Source organism: Xylocopa sonorina, unplaced genomic scaffold (genome assembly GCF_050948175.1).
Source record: "Xylocopa sonorina isolate GNS202 unplaced genomic scaffold, iyXylSono1_principal scaffold0027, whole genome shotgun sequence".
In the NCBI taxonomy this organism is placed as follows: Eukaryota; Metazoa; Arthropoda; class Insecta; order Hymenoptera; family Apidae; genus Xylocopa; species Xylocopa sonorina.
In genome coordinates, this window is record NW_027490098.1 from 2314260 (window position 1) to 2328201 (window position 13942).

At 59.0% G+C, this 13942-nt stretch overlaps 2 pseudogenes; both read right to left on the bottom strand.

Annotated features, from left to right (window-relative positions):
• Positions 1–6141: 6141 nt before the first annotated feature.
• On the bottom strand, positions 6142–6321 carry LOC143432131 (U2 spliceosomal RNA; annotated as a pseudogene).
• Positions 6322–13452: 7131 nt separating this feature from the next.
• Positions 13453–13630, bottom strand: LOC143432140 (U2 spliceosomal RNA; annotated as a pseudogene).
• Between the last annotated feature and the right edge of the window lie 312 nt (positions 13631–13942).

Genomic DNA, 13942 nt, shown 5'->3' on the forward strand with positions numbered 1-13942 from the left:
GACAAACTCGTTTCCCGGGTCCCACGCGCCCAGGGCGCCGACGACGAACGCATCTACGTGGACTCGGTAGCCGCGCCTCCGCAATGATTCGGCGAGGGGCTGATACTTACGTATCTTCGCCATCCTCGCCTCCTCAATTGCCTCGAGAGTGTTCTCGAAAGGCACGGCCACGTCGACCACGACGATGTTTTTCGACAGCCCGTGCTCCACGACGATGTCGGGACGCAGGGCTGCCAGCTCGCCGTCGACTCCCGGGACGCGCTTATTGACCCGGATCTCCCCTGGCAGACGGGCAGCCGCCACGAGCCTATGAACGAGGTTGTCATGCCGCAGCTGCCGGGCAGCGGAGTGAGGACCGCAGTGGGAGAGCACGTGGGGAAGGCCCTCGAACTCATGCCCGCAACGCCGGCAACGCTTGTCACCGGTCCCCCACCGACGTGCTCCATTTAGCGGCAACACGTCGAGGCGGGCCCGGTGAACGAAGCGCCAATCAGCGAAGCGGACAAACCCCCCGGTGCGCAGAAAGTGGTTACTGACCGCGCAACGGGAGGTCGCGTCGAAAACCTTCCCCTGGTCGGGCTTCCGAAGAAGCCTTTCCAGGTAGCACTCTCCCACTGCTGCCCTCAGCCTCCGCGTGACTTGGCCCTTGGCAGCAGGCGGCACAACAACGCTACGCCCATTCCGGGAGCGACAAACGACCGAGAGTTCTTCACGAACCTCGTCCCACCTCCAACTGAATCCAAGCCGCGCACAAGAACGAATCCCGACGTTCCTTACTCGCGACCAGAACGAAGCCCGGCCCGCCGATGGCCTCGCCATCTCGCCCGACAAAGAGCCGGAGAGATAGTCGGCAAGGCCCCTGCTCCCAAGGGTCCGACCGGCCTTCTCCCGCACGGCGTCACACAGCGCTGACCTGGCCAAGTCCGCAACGACCGGATCGCTCGCGTTCAATAACCTGAACGCGTGCGACACGGTCGCCACGTCGGCCAGATCCACCAGCGGGAGAAGGCCGCACCCACCCCAAGCGGGGGGGATATAGACCAGCTCCGCACTGGCACGCTGCGGGAGGTGCAACCACCTCTTTACCGTGCGTTTGATGACCCTGTCGGCATCGGCTAAAGCGGTTCTTCGCACGTGGCCTCCCCTGAACGCGAAATCGAGGCGTGGCAACAAGAATGTCGCCACGGTCTCGATTTTTTGCCAGGGGGCGAGCAGGGAATCGTCGACCGCGCGAAGATCTACTAATAAGGCTTGGATCGTCGGATACGGGGTTTGGTCGATCCGAACCCCGGTCGGCACTCCCAGATGCTCGTAACTCTGCCCCTCCGACAGGGCAGGAACGAGTCCCCCGACTAGACGGAACTCGGTGCTAGAAACCCTCCCGTCCCCTCTGATGTGCAGGGTTGCACACTTCGAGGGGTTGAAGGAGAGCCCCAGCTGCCGAGCCGTCCCCTCTGCTGCTTGCAATAGCCTTCCCATTCCGTCGACGGATGACGCGACGAGTGCCACGTCGTCTGCGTACGCCAGGGCTGTCACCTTATGCCCTCTCACACTCAGACCCTCCACCGAGTCCACGGCCCCGCGAACCATGGCCTCAATGGAAAGGTCGAATAGGATCGGGCTAAGTGGGCAGCCCTGCCTCACCCCCGACTTCATGGGGATCCAGGGCGTGTACCCTTCAGCGGTACGGACCCGCGTCGCCACGCCGTCGTAAAGGCTGGCGACGATGTTGATAAGCGGCCGGGGAGCGCCGGCGCCGGCCAGCGAATCGATGATGGTGGCGTGGGGAACCGAACCGAAAGCGTTGGCCAGATCCAACCACGCCACCACCACCTCCCTACGCTGCTTACGAGCGGCAGCCATGGCCTGCTGAAGCACAAAGTTGTGCTCCAGACAGCCTTCGAAGGGCAAGAAGCCCTTCTGTGCTTGGCTGAGCCGCTTGTTGACTACGGCCCAACGAGTGAGCCGATCGGCGACGACCGCCGCGAAGAGCTTGGGGGTGACATCACCCAGGGCGATAGGCCTCCAATTCGATAGGTCCTCGCGATCACCCTTCTTGAAAAGGAGGACGGTGTTGGACTGCTTCCAGCGCCCCGGAATCTTCTCCATGCGGCGGCAGGTGTTGAATACCGCCGTAAGGAGGACCGCTCCTGGGTCCCCCCTCCGTAGGTCACCATAGGTCAGACCGTCGGGTCCGGCGGAAGAAGCAAGCTTCATCCGCTTTAACCGACGGCTGACCTCGGCTTCCGTGAAGGGGGAAACCAGGGCATCGTTCGACTCAGTGGTCGGGTCCTCCCCATAGAGAGAGGGAAGGCTACCAGGGCGGGCTCGGAGCGAGTAAACGTTCGTAAAGTGCTCCTGGACCCGTTCCAGGGGCACACTGCAATGGGGAGATTCTCCGGCGAGAATCTCCCGCACCGCGCGCTTCCGATCCGCCCTGAAAAGACGTTGGATTCGGGTAGCCTCCCCTACGCGATCCGGGACGCTGGGAGGGCCATCGCTCACCATCGAATTGGCCACATCACCCCGACGCCCCTCACTCCCCGCGACTGGCCGGCGCCGACCGGCCCCCCCGCTGGAGGCGGCACTCCGTGCGCCAGCCCCGGGTCCCGCGGCCCTCCGCCCCTGAAAGTACTCGTCCACCTTCGTGGCGAGCGCCTCCAGTTGCTCGAGTGATCCCACCCCCTCCGCGAAGGCCACTAACCGCGCCCTTGCGGCAACGTCCACCTCCCGGCGTCCCCTAGATCGGGGTCTACCGGTTGGTGGCGCGCCGGACGCAGCGTCGCGACCTCCACCTCGGGGATGGGGCACCCTAGATTGCCGCGGGGCCCGAGGCTGAGACGCCCCGCCTACCCGCTCGCAAGCAGCCGGGAGGCCCGATGTCGCTGTCCCGCGCCGCCGCCCCACGGTCGCTGCAGGTGCACGACCGCCTCTGGTACCCGCACGATACCCACGTGTCACACTCACCGGGTGGCTTTCCCGAATGCTCGACGGGGCCGTCCTCACCGGAGCCTCCACGACGACGCTGCCCCGGGATGATGACGCGGGCGGGTCCCGCGCGCCTCCACACCTGCACACACAAACACACCCCCGGTTTCGCCCGGGGGAGTCAATAAAATTGTCATTAATGACCGGACTAATTGCCCGGTCAGTCAAAGGATAAAAACGATTTTCTGATAATAAATTATCTAGGTTGAGGCCCCCTTCCCCCTCCCTGGGGAGCCTCGGTGACCTTCGAGTGGAGGGACCGGTTCCCTCCACCCGCGGGGACGGCTGCCTTGGGGCCTCCTCTTCCCCCGACGAATCCGTGGTGGAGGTAATGGTGCGGTCCACCCACCGCCTTCTCCTCGCCGCTCCTGGTGTCGTGGATGTCCGTCCCCTCGCGGCGCTCGTATGGCTGTTCCTGCTGTTGTTGCTGCTGCTGCTACTGCTGCTGCTGCTGCCGCTGCTCCTGATGCAGCGGCGCCTCCTCGTTGTCCTGGCCGGTCCCTCCTCAGGAACGGCCGCCGGCGCTCTCTCATCGTCCGACGATGACGACGATGACTCATGGATGGTGGGGAGGGGCCTGGGCGAAGGTAGGGACCTCCTCTTCTCGGTCCCCTCCCCACGCGCCTCCACCCGAAGGGACACCCCGGTGGTCTGGGTGTCCCCTCTGCCCCCCGGAGGGGACAGGCGTCCCCGAATGGGCCTCTTCGCGGACGACCCGGGCGGGAGGGACGTCGCCCGAGTCGTCCTGGCTGGCGGGGTGGAGGCGCGGCCCGTGGCTGGCGGCGTCCGCGCCGCGACAGTGACCGCCACAGGTGACACGACGGCCACCGTCATAATTGGCGAGCCACGGACCGTGGTCGTCATCGTCGTGGTTGTTAATGTGGCCGGAGCGCTGCAGGGCGTAGGTGGAGGGCCCTGCAGTGGTGGTGTCGCTGGGGGGGCGCTGGAGGTGGTGGACGCGCCCCCCATCCTCTTGGCTGCCGCCCGCGTGATCCTGGGCAACGCGGGCGGGAGAGACGTAGCTCTGGTGTTTCTTGACACCACCGCCGCTCCAGCCACGGCGGACGGGCTGCCCCGGGTGACCTCCGCGAATGTTGTGGAGGGGGTCACCCTCCTCGCCGGTAAGATGCGTCGGGGCGGGTCGGGTTGGGGAGGCTCGGTCGACGCCCGCCTCTTCCTCCCAGCTGCTGCGGGCGCCGCCGGGCTCTTCTTCCCCTTTGCGGGGGCAGGGGGCGTGGTGGTAGAGCCCCCTGAAATCCTCCCCTTGGGCCCCGACCCGCTGCTGGTCCTGGTGGAGTTGGGGCTCGCCTCGTCCGCGGAGGAGCGCCGGCTTCGTTGTAAGAACGCCGCGAGGGTGACGGAGCTTCTCGTCGCGGCGCTACTCCCCACTACCTTCGTTGTCGTGGTTGTTATAGTTGCGGTGGTGGAGGTTCTCGACGTCCTTGCTGTTCCGGCGGTGGGTGGACGAGTTCCTCGCCGGGGTTGCGTGGTGGTAGTGCCTCTAGCTGACGTTCTGGAGGAGGCCCCTTTCGATGCTGTGGTTGTTGTCGTTGTTGTTGTTGTTGTTGTTATTGTTGCTGTAGCTGCTGTGGTGGCAGCCGTCCCCGATACTCTGCAAACATTGGTACCCTTAGCAGTAGTTGACGTTGTTGTGGCTCTGGTGGAGGCGCACGTCGTTGCGCCCCCACAGGTCACCGGGGACACACCCAAGGGGGGGAAAGAGACCTCGCTCTCGACGGATAACTCCGTCACGTCAAGAGGTCGCGACTCGGCAACGCTGTCGCCGGGCGTTGCGCGGGCGGCACTCCCTGCAAGGGAGTTGTGTCTAACGGAGACACACGGACCCCCGGTGGACGGGTGTTTTGTTTGGTGGTGCGACTTCACACGCTTCAGTGCATACGCACTTTCGTCGGTGAAGCCGCACTCACCGCACACCCACCTTTTGATCGCACCGGGGTGATGGATCTTTAAATGTTTGAATAGATCCGTGTGTCTCAGATAGACACACGCTCCCTTTTTGCACACGGTTCTGCCGACAAAGCAGAACGGGCAAGGAAATTCTGCCGGGAACGGGTAAAGCAGCTTCACCACGCACTCAGAATTACTAGAATTGTTGCTGCTATTACCCGCCATCGTGAAGATAGTGTCGCAACGCAACACACGGCTCGTCTAATAAAACAAATAGTCGAGATAATAAAACAATACGCTCACCGGAGCAAAACACTAACGGTAATTCGGAACGAACGGAACACTTAAGACAAAGGACAAGGTTAAATAAATAAAACTATATACAGTTGAACACAACGGACAAACGCGAACGCGAACCCGATTAATAAATCAATAAATCACACAATACGAATTAACGGACGAAGCGGAATCTAATAAAATAAATAGAATAAAATAATATAAAACAATTCCGCTGTGCCCGGTGGACACAGCCCCGCACGAACGAACCGTGCTTCGCGTACGTGACTAGTAACCGCAAACGGTTTAACTTTCCACGACACTCCACACGGCCTGGAAAACTCCGGAAACGCGAAGTATCGAGTTACACGGGGTGTAAAGGGCCTCCGTGTACCCCGATCTCTTAATTAAACAAATAGACGGTGAATTTAATTAAACTAATTGCTGCTATTACGCAGCGACGACCCGTAAAATCGAGCAAAAAACTCGAATTACGGGCGTACGTGCAAACAGTCTAACACCCAAAACACGGAGAGGTCGAATTCAAAACCAACGGCTATAAGTGTAAAGTTTACACTTATAACCGGGTACAAGGACGAACAAACCGAATCTACTCGGATTCAAACTCCTCGGAGGTCGAAATGGTCGACCTAGGAGGAGGGACGTCACGTATGGACGTCTAACGTCTACCCGATGCGTTCAACACCACCGCATCGGGAGCACTTTAAACTAACTACGCGAAATGGGACCTCCACCGAAATTTCACGTGTTAGACTTACCAAGTCCGGGGTTCCACCAGCTAAGTCGAACGCACTGAACACTGCACCACACACGAGCACAGCACGCGCGACGCGGATGATAACGCGACACTCCGGTGAGCGAGTCGGAAAGACACAAATAAAATAAATACTTAAGCTACTGATGGGAAAGATCAAGTGATATAGAGTGCAGAAAACTGATTTTTGGAACTCTTATTGAGCCGGTCCCAGAGGCACTGCAATACTGGGTCGACTCGCGGCGGAGGTGGAGCAAGCCCCAGCGGTCCGCCTTTTTCCAAAAATCAGGTTAATATTCTGACTCCTAATGAGGAGTGTATCAGATATTAAGCTGATAAGAACAGATAAACGCTTCTTTATTTTCAACTAATGTTCCCCTGAGGCCGAAGCCCCAGGGGTATACAATTGTCTTACAATATGAATTTGTGTTTTTACCGCACAAATTAAGTATTTGGTATACATAATAATAACGTAACAATGATGGGGAATAGCCCCACACAACGTCAGTTATGAACTACTATCCTCACATCGATGTGTGCATATAATATAAAGAAAGAGTTTGGGTTTTAATTTAGCAATGACTGATGCATAACCTATTGCACATAACCATATTCAGTCATAATAGTAGTTAAATATAATATACTATGTGTATTTGTGTTATTATAATAGTGTAGTAGCTATACAGCAAGCGAACAAAGTATCATTGACGTGTGTATCCCAGAAGTCTAGTGTGCGGATTAGGCGTTTCACTGTAGTCACACGAGTCGGGGCCAAAGGTCCCAGCCACCCCAAGGCCTCCCAAAGCGGTATCAAGGTGTTAATATCTACCATACAGTCAAAGCAAAGTAAAGAAAATTCAAAAGTAAAAGGATCAAAGTACGAGCAAATGAAAAATATATATATATTGAGATAGATAAATTAAGATAGGTTAACATAGGCTAAAATATAGTAAAGTAAACCAGATAAAACAATGATTAAGTGAATAGATAAAATAAAATAAGATAGAATAAAATAAAATAAAATCAAGTAGAGTAAGGTAGAGTGGAGTATAGTAACATAGAATTTTCTTATCATGTGGAGGCCCTTACTAACCGCTCCGGTTCCCGGCAGCCAGTCCTCTCAGCCCAGGTGTGGAGGCCCTAAGGATCCGCGGGCGACACCACCCCAGGGACGCGGGCGCCTCCACTGCTCCCGCTCAGCGCCGCCGATGTCGACCCCGCCTCAGACGTACCCCGTGGAGCCCGGTACTGACGCACCCCGGATACATGCTCCACGTAGATATCTCTGGACCAGGCTATTGTCTCAGATATCATGAGACGCCTCATCAGCGCTGCATAACGCTGAGAGACGCGCAGCAGGTCCAGGACAAACTCGTTTCCCGGGTCCCACGCGCCCAGGGCGCCGACGACGAACGCATCTACGTGGACTCGGTAGCCGCGCCTCCGCAATGATTCGGCGAGGGGCTGATACTTACGTATCTTCGCCATCCTCGCCTCCTCAATTGCCTCGAGAGTGTTCTCGAAAGGCACGGCCACGTCGACCACGACGATGTTTTTCGACAGCCCGTGCTCCACGACGATGTCGGGACGCAGGGCTGCCAGCTCGCCGTCGACTCCCGGGACGCGCTTATTGACCCGGATCTCCCCTGGCAGACGGGCAGCCGCCACGAGCCTATGAACGAGGCCGTCATGCCGCAGCTGCCGGGCAGCGGAGTGAGGACCGCAGTGGGAGAGCACGTGGGGAAGGCCCTCGAACTCATGCCCGCAACGCCGGCAACGCTTGTCACCGGTCCCCCACCGACGTGCTCCATTTAGCGGCAACACGTCGAGGCGGGCCCGGTGAACGAAGCGCCAATCAGCGAAGCGGACAAACCCCCCGGTGCGCAGAAAGTGGTTACTGACCGCGCAACGGGAGGTCGCGTCGAAAACCTTCCCCTGGTCGGGCTTCCGAAGAAGCCTTTCCAGGTAGCACTCTCCCACTGCTGCCCTCAGCCTCCGCGTGACTTGGCCCTTGGCAGCAGGCGGCACAACAACACTACGCCCATTCCGGGAGCGACAAACGACCGAGAGTTCTTCACGAACCTCGTCCCATCTCCAACTGAATCCCAGCCGCGCACATGAACGAATCCCGACGTTCCTTACTCGCGACCAGAACGAAGCCCGGCCCGCCGATGGCCTCGCCATCTCGCCCGCCAAAGAGCCGGAGAGATAGTCGGCAAGGCCCCTGCTCCCAAGGGTCCGACCGGCCTTCTCCCGCACGGCGTCACACAGCGCTGACCTGGCCAAGTCCGCAACGACCGGATCGCTCGCATTCAATAACCTGAACGCGTGCGACACGGTCGCCACGTCGGCCAGATCCACCAGCGGGAGAAGGCCGCACCCACCCCAAGCGGGGGGGATATAGACCAGCTCCGCACTGGCACGCTGCGGGAGGTGCAACCACCTCTTTACCGTGCGTTTGATGACCCTGTCGGCATCGGCTAAAGCGGTTCTTCGCACGTGGCCTCCCCTGAACGCGAAATCGAGGCGTGGCAACAGGAATGTCGCCACGGTCTCGATTTTTTGCCAGGGGGCGAGCAGGGAATCGTCGACCGCGCGAAGATCTACTAATAAGGCTTGGATCGTCGGATACGGGGTTTGGTCGATCCGAACCCCGGTCGGCACTCCCAGATGCTCGTAACTCTGCCCCTCCGACAGGGCAGGAACGAGTCCCCCGACTAGACGGAACTCGGTGCTAGAAACCCTCCCGTCCCCTCTGATGTGCAGGGTTGCACACTTCGAGGGGTTGAAGGAGAGCCCCAGCTGCCGAGCCGTCCCCTCTGCTGCTTGCAATAGCCTTCCCATTCCGTCGACGGATGACGCGACGAGTGCCACGTCGTCTGCGTACGCCAGGGCTGTCACCTTATGCCCTCTCACACTCAGACCCTCCACCGAGTCCACGGCCCCGCGAACCATGGCCTCAATGGAAAGGTCGAATAGGATCGGGCTAAGTGGGCAGCCCTGCCTCACCCCCGACTTCATGGGGATCCAGGGCGTGTACCCTTCAGCGGTACGGACCCGCGTCGCCACGCCGTCGTAAAGGCTGGCGACGATGTTGATAAGCGGCCGGGGAGCGCCGGCGCCGGCCAGCGAATCGATGATGGTGGCGTGGGGAACCGAACCGAAAGCGTTGGCCAGATCCAACCACGCCACCACCACCTCTCTACGCTGCTTACGAGCGGCAGCCATGGCCTGCTGAAGCACAAAGTTGTGCTCCAGACAGCCTTCGAAGGGCAAGAAGCCCTTCTGTGCTTGGCTGAGCCGCTTGTTGACTACGGCCCAACGAGTGAGCCGATCGGCGACGACCGCCGCGAAGAGCTTGGGGGTGACATCACCCAGGGCGATAGGCCTCCAATTCGATAGGTCCTCGCGATCACCCTTCTTGAAAAGGAGGACGGTGTTGGACTTCTTCCAGCGCCCCGGAATCTTCTCCATGCGGCGGCAGGTGTTGAATACCGCCGTAAGGAGGACCGCTCCTGGGTCCCCCCTCCGTAGGTCACCATAGGTCAGACCGTCGGGTCCGGCGGAAGAAGCAAGCTTCATCCGCTTTAGCCGACGGCTGACCTCGGCTTCCGTGAAGGGGGAAACCAGGGCATCGTTCGACTCAGTGGTCGGGTCCTCCCCATAGAGAGAGGGAAGGCTACCAGGGCGGGCTCGGAGCGAGTAAACGTTCGTAAAGTGCTCCTGGACCCGTTCCAGGGGCACACTGCAATGGGGAGATTCTCCGGCGAGAATCTCCCGCACCGCGCGCTTCCGATCCGCCCTGAAAAGACGTTGGATTCGGGTAGCCTCCCCTACGCGATCCGGGACGCTGGGAGGGCCATCGCTCACCATCGAATTGGCCACATCGCCCCGACGCCCCTCACTCCCCGCGACCGGCCGGCGCCGACCGGCCCCCCCGCTGGAGGCGGCACTCCGTGCGCCAGCCCCGGGTCCCGCGGCCCTCCGCCCCTGAAAGTACTCGTCCACCTTCGTGGCGAGCGCCTCCAGTTGCTCGGGTGATCCCACCCCCTCCGCGAAGGCCACTAACCGCGCCCTTGCGGCAACGTCCACCTCCCGGCGTCCCCTAGATCGGGGTCTACCGGTTGGTGGCGCGCCGGACGCAGCGTCGCGACCTCCACCTCGGGGATGGGGCACCCTAGATTGCCGCGGGGCCCGAGGCTGAGACGCCCCGCCTACCCGCTCGCAAGCAGCCGGGAGGCCCGATGTCGCTGTCCCGCGCCGCCGCCCCACGGTCGCTGCAGGTGCACGACCGCCTCTGGTACCCGCACGATACCCACGTGTCACACTCACCGGGTGGCTTTCCCGAATGCTCGACGGGGCCATCCTCACCGGAGCCTCCACGACGACGCTGCCCCGGGATGATGACGCGGGCGGGTCCCGCGCGCCTCCACACCTGCACACACAAATACACCCCCGGTTACGCCCGGGGGAGTCAATAATATTGTCATTAATGACCGGACTAGATGCCCGGTCGGTCAGTGAATAAAATCTATTTTCTGACAATAAATTATCTAAGTTGAGGCCCCCTTCCTCTTCCCTGGGGAGCCTCGGTGACCTTCGGGTGGAGGTAACCGGAGCCTCCACCCGCGGGGACGGCTGCCTTGGGGCCTCCTCTTCCCCCGACGAATCCGTGGTGGTTATTGTGCGGTCCACCCACCGCCTTCTCGCCGCTCCTGGTGTTGGTCCAGTCCGTCCCCTCGCGGCGCTCGTGTGGCTATTCCTGCTGCTGCTGCTGCTGCTACTACTGCTGCTGCTGCCACTGCCGCTGCTGCCGATGCAGCGGCGCCTCCTTCTCGTCGTTGTCCTGGCCGGTCCCTCCTCAGACACGGCCGCCGGCGCTCTCTCATCGTCCGACGATGACGACGATGACTCATGAATGGTGGGGAGGGGCCTGGGCGAAGGTAGGGACCTCCTCTTCTCGGTCCCCTCCCCACGCGCCTCCACCCGAAGGGACACCCCGGTGGTCTGGGTGCCCCCTCTGACCCCCGGAGGGGACAGGCGTCCCCGAATCGGCCTCTTCACGGACGACCCGGGCGGGAGGGACGTCGCCCGAGTCGTCCTGGCTGGCGGGGTGGAGGCGCGGCCCGTGGCTGGCGGCGTCCGCGCCGCGACGGTGACCGCCACAGGTGACACGACGGCCACCGTCATTATAGGCGAGCCACGGACCGATGTCGTCACCGTCGTGGTGGTAAGCGTGGCCGGAGCGCTGCAGGGCGTTGGTGGAGGGCCCTGCAGTGGTGGTGTCGCTGGGGGGGCGCTGGAGGTGGTGGACGCGCCCCCCATCCTCTTCGCTGCCGCCCGCGTGATCCTGGGCAACGCGGGCGGAAGAGACGTTGCTCTTGTATTCCTCGACACCACCGCCGCTCCGGCCACGGCGGACGGGCTGCCCCTTGTGACCTCCGCGAAGGTGGTGGTTGGGGTCACTTTCCTTGACGGTAAAATGCGTCTGGGCGGGTCGGGTTGGGGAGGCTCGGTCGACGCCCGCCTCTTCCTCCCAGCTGCTGCGGGCGCCGCCGGACTCCTCTTCTTCCCCTTAGAGGGGGCAGGGGGCGTGGTGGAAGTGCCCCCTGAACTTCTCCCCTTGACCCCCGACCCGCTGCTGGTCCTCGTGGTATTGGGGCTCGCCTCGTCCGCGGAGGAGCGCCGGCTACGTTGAAATAGCGCCGCGAGGGTAACGGTGCTCCTGGTAGCGGCACTCGAGCCCACCGTGGTTGTTGTTGTTGTTGTTGTTGGGGTGGTGGAGGATTTCGTCGTCCTTTTTGTTGTCCCGGCGGTGGGTGGACGGGTTCCTCGCCGGGGTTGCGTGGTGGTATTGGCTGTTGTCCTCTTTGACGTAATCGAGGAGGCCCCTCTCGACGATGTCGTTGTTGTTGTTGTTGTTGTTGTCGTCGTGGTTGTTGTTGCTGCAGTGGAGGCAGCCGTCCCCGATGCTCTGGAAACAAAGGAACGAGCAGTGACAGTTCGTGGTCTGGTGGAGGCGCACGTCGTTGCGCCCCCACAGGTCACCGGGGACACACCCAGGGGGGGGAAAGAGACCTCGCTCTCGACGGATAACTCCGTCACGTCAAGAGGTCGCGACTCGGCAACGCTATCGCCGGGCGTTGCGCGGGCGGCACTCCCTGCAAGGGAGTTGTGTCTAACGGAGACACACGGACCCCCGGTGGCTGGATGGCGGACCTGGTGGTGCGCCTTCACCTTCTTTAGCGCATAAGCGCTATCGTCGGCGAAGCCGCACTCAGCGCACACCCACCTTTTAATCGCACCGGGGTGATGTAATTTGAGGTGTTTAAATAAATCCGTGTGTCTCAGATAGACACACGCTCCCTTTCTGCACACCGTTCTGCCTACAAAGCAGAAGGGGCAGGGAAATTCGGCAGGGAACGGGTACAGCAATTTCACCACGCATTCACTGTTACTTGTATTACTGTTATTGCTTGTACCCGCCATCGTTACGATAGTGTCGCAACGCAAACACTCGGCTCGTCGAAATAAAATAAATAATCAAAATAATAAAACAAAACGCTCACCGGAGCAAACACAAACGGTAACGGTCGGAACGGGACGAACACGTAAGACGAAGGACAAGTTGAATAAATAAGTATATACAATTATCACAAGGGACAACGCGATCGCGAACGCGAATAAATTAATCAGATAATACAAAGTAACGACGAAACTGGCTCTAATAAACTAAAATAAAATAATATAAAACAATTCCGCTGTGCCCGGTGGACACAGCCCCGCACGAACGAACCGTGCTTCGCGTACGTGACTAGCAACCGCGACGGTTTAACTTTTCACGACACTCCACACGGCCTGGAAAACTCCGGAAACGCGAAGTATCGAGTTACACGGGGTGTAAAGGGCCTCCGTGTACCCCGATCTCTTAATTAAAACAAATAAACGGTGATTTTAATCAAACTAAATGCTGCTATTACGCAGCGACGACCCGTAAAATCGAGCAAAAAACTCGAATTACGGGCGTACGTGCAAACAGTCTAACACCCAAAACACGGGGAGGTCAAATTCAAAACCAACGGCTATAAGTGTAAAGTTTACACTTATAACCGGGTATAAGGTCAGACAAACCGATTCTACTCGGATTCAAACTCCTCGGAGGTCGAAATGGTCGACCTAGGAGGAGGGACGTCACGTATGGACGTCTAACGTCTACCCGATGCGTTCAACACCACCGCATCGGGAGCACTTTAAACTAACTACGCGGAAGGGACCTCCACCGATATTCCAAGTGCTAGACTTACCAAGTCCGGGGTTCCACCAGCTAAGTCGAACGCACTGAACACTGCACCACACACGAGCACAGCACGCGCGACGCGGATGAAGACGCGACACTCCGGTGAGCGAGTCGAACACAGGTTAAAACGAATACTTAAGCTACTGATGGATAAATCAAAGTGTGTGGGTTTGACTAGATAAATAAATAAAACTGATTCTTGGAAAAGGCTTATTGAGCCGGTCCCAGAGGCACTGCAATACTGGGTCGACTCGCGGCGGAGGTGGAGCAAGCCCCAGCGGTCCGCCTTTTTCCAAAAATCAGGTTAATATTCTGACTCCTAATGAGGAGTGTATCAGATATTAAGCTGATAAGAACAGATAAGACGTTTATTTAACAATTAATGTTCCCCCGGGGCCGAAGCCCCAGGGGTATACACTTGTTTTACAGGATAATTCGTGTTATTTCCGCACAAATTCAATCACAAAATATATATATATATTACATAGGATAGTGCTGTGTGGGACAAGTCCCTAAAGCGTCCAATGTGAATGTAACAGATTTTTAGTTAGGTGAACATTGCATCGTTCAATAAGTTATCGCAATATATCAACAAACATCGTGACACAAGGCACGGTTTAACAAATCAACTTTTCGATAAAATGTCAATATAATAACATAGATGTAAAGTATAGAATATAGGGAAAAAAAAATATATA